This window comes from Otolemur garnettii, unplaced genomic scaffold (assembly GCF_000181295.1).
Source record: "Otolemur garnettii isolate 467f Iridium unplaced genomic scaffold, OtoGar3 scaffold00020, whole genome shotgun sequence".
Classification (NCBI taxonomy): Eukaryota; Metazoa; Chordata; class Mammalia; order Primates; family Galagidae; genus Otolemur; species Otolemur garnettii.
This window is the reverse complement of record NW_003852415.1, coordinates 1,995,298-1,997,639: the sequence shown is the minus strand read 5'-3', so window position 1 is coordinate 1,997,639 and position 2,342 is coordinate 1,995,298. Positions and strand designations below refer to the sequence as shown.

Here is a 2,342-nt window from a genome sequence, read left to right as displayed (position 1 = left end):
GGAGGTGTGGGCATGGCCTCTGCTTGGGCATCATCCACAGTCCTGAGGATGTCTCACCCCAGGGAGCAAGGCTTGTTCATCAAGTGAATTAACTGGAAGCTATTTTGAGAGTTTTCCTTATTAGATGTGGGATCTGAAGCTTGCCTCTGTGTTACTGACTACGGGAGAGGGATTTTGTTAGCTGAGACTCTGCCCGGGGGAAGGGTTCAGCACTGCCTGCATTTCTCTTCACCTCTGAAAACACTCAAACTAAAAAACCAAAGCCAAAAAGAAATCCCTCTTCCTTTCCTTGACACACTCTGCCTATTTCTCTCTCGGTTTCCTCCTGCTCTGATACCCTCTCTCCTACTTTACTCTGCATTTCTCTGCTCACTTTCTTCCCTCCGCCCTCCTTCCTTGGCTCCTGTCTTAATCCCTGCCATAGCGACAGAGAAAAAGACAACATAACATTGGGGCAGATGAGAGCTGTGTTTCAGAGCCCATCTGAGAAGGGCAGGCTAGCAGGGGACCAGGAATTTCCATGAAACAGACCAGAGGAAAACCTTGAAATCTTGGAGTGGTGAGGAGGAAAACCTTGGGCTTGGAGGAGGAAGGGGCATCGGAAAGCCTGGGGGAGGCTGATCTAAAAAGAATAAGGAGGGAGTGTTCTGGAAATGTGCTAAAAGGTCCATCTAGTTCCCCCCCAGTGCCACACAACCCTTTGACCTTCCCATGGGATGAATTAGCAAAGAGAGAAATTCGGGGGTGCTGGCTTCGGCAGCAGATATACTAAAATCGGAACGGTACAGAGAGGATTAGCATGGCCCCTGTGCAAGGATGACACACAAATTCATGAAGCATTCTGTATTTTTATAAACCAAACTTTGCTTTTGTTGAAAAATAAAAAAGGAGAGAAATTCAGGGTGGAGGGAAGGTAGCAAGCAGATATCAGAAACCGAGATGCCTTTTCTGAAGGGATTTTATTGAATATTGAAATTATTGAATTGAAATTCTTAACTCAAGCATTTCAGGCCTGGCAGGCTAATAAAGGGTTAAAACTCCCAGGGAGAGCAAAACTGAAGGAGTTTAGAAGGGCGTGGCCCCCCAGTTGGTAGACTTCAGAAGCAGGGAAAGCTGATGAATGTGGCCACAAGACAGGACAGGTGAGGAAAAAGAAAGGAAGGAGGCCAGGTTTGTATTTCCTGGCGAGGGGGTGCTGTTCTGGCTCTCCCAGGCAGCACACACACACCTCTCATAAATGTATACGAGCTCTGATCACTTGGCTCCTGCTCACCGCCCTCGAGTGTTCCCAGTGCCTGGCTCCCTGGCCTTCTGGCACTCCGGGCTGCCAACACCTGCCAACAACAAGGAAGCCGGGTATTGGGGCTGCAGCTTTTGGAAGCTGCTTATGAAACAGATGACTAAGCCCTGGGGGTAGGAGGAGGGTGCAGCTGACGCCTAGCTCAGCAAGATCTCAATCCAAGCCAGCCTTGACCAAGCACCAGCAGTGTGCCAGGCAAGTCCCCGGGGATGGGAAGATGACGAGGCGTGGTCCCTGCTCCAGAGGACCAGGCATGCCCATAAAGAACTGTAATCAGAGGCATGAATCCACAAATGAGGAGCTTAAGAATTTGCCAGGGGAAAGGACTTCACAGGGGACAGTGACAAGGGGAGAAGGAGGAAGGAGTGCTTCTCCATTTGCACAGTCAGGCTGAGAGTTTTAGACTCTTCCCAAAGCCTCTTCCTCCGGCCCTCTTATCCAGTTAGTCTGGCTTCTGTCACCTAAGTTGTCCTCAGACCCCCTGCCTCTTCTGTCTCTGCTCAGGTCCTCATCTCCCTCCTGGTCCAAGCTCTCTGCACTTAGCACCACAGGCAACTTCCAGGACTCAGGTCACCAGCACACTCCACTTCTTTAAAACTTTCTATGGTTTTCCTCTTCCCAGAATAAAGCCTAAGCCCAAAAGTCCCTCACATGGTGGCCCAAAGCTACCTAAGGCCTCGGGTTAGAACAGGCTTCAGTACTGATGACCTTCAGTTATTGAGGTTTGACTCAGTGACTCTGTGACATCATTAAAATGCCCAGTTCTTTCTGGATGTTGTCCTCTCTGTCTTCCGTGATGATGTCTTCATGCTCAGGCAGGTTTTTCTCAAGGTGATAAAGTGGCTGCAGCAATTCCTGGCCTCACACCCATATTCCTTACCATGTAGAAGAAGAAACAGGGAGAACATCTGAGTTAGTCCGTTTTGTGTTGCTATAAAAGAATACCTGAGGCTAGGTAATGTTTAAAGAAAAGAGATTTATTTGGCTCCCAGTTCTGAGGGGTGTACAAGAAGCATCGTACCAGCATCTGCTTCCAGTGAGG

General features: G+C 49.1%; 1 non-coding gene across 1 annotated transcript; it reads left to right on the top strand.

Moving 5' to 3' along the window:
• The first annotated feature begins 745 nt into the window (after positions 1–745).
• LOC111724250 lies at positions 746–851 on the top strand. Its single transcript, XR_002772580.1, has one exon. It is a non-coding gene; the product is annotated as a U6 spliceosomal RNA (small nuclear RNA).
• Positions 852–2,342: the final 1,491 nt, after the last annotated feature.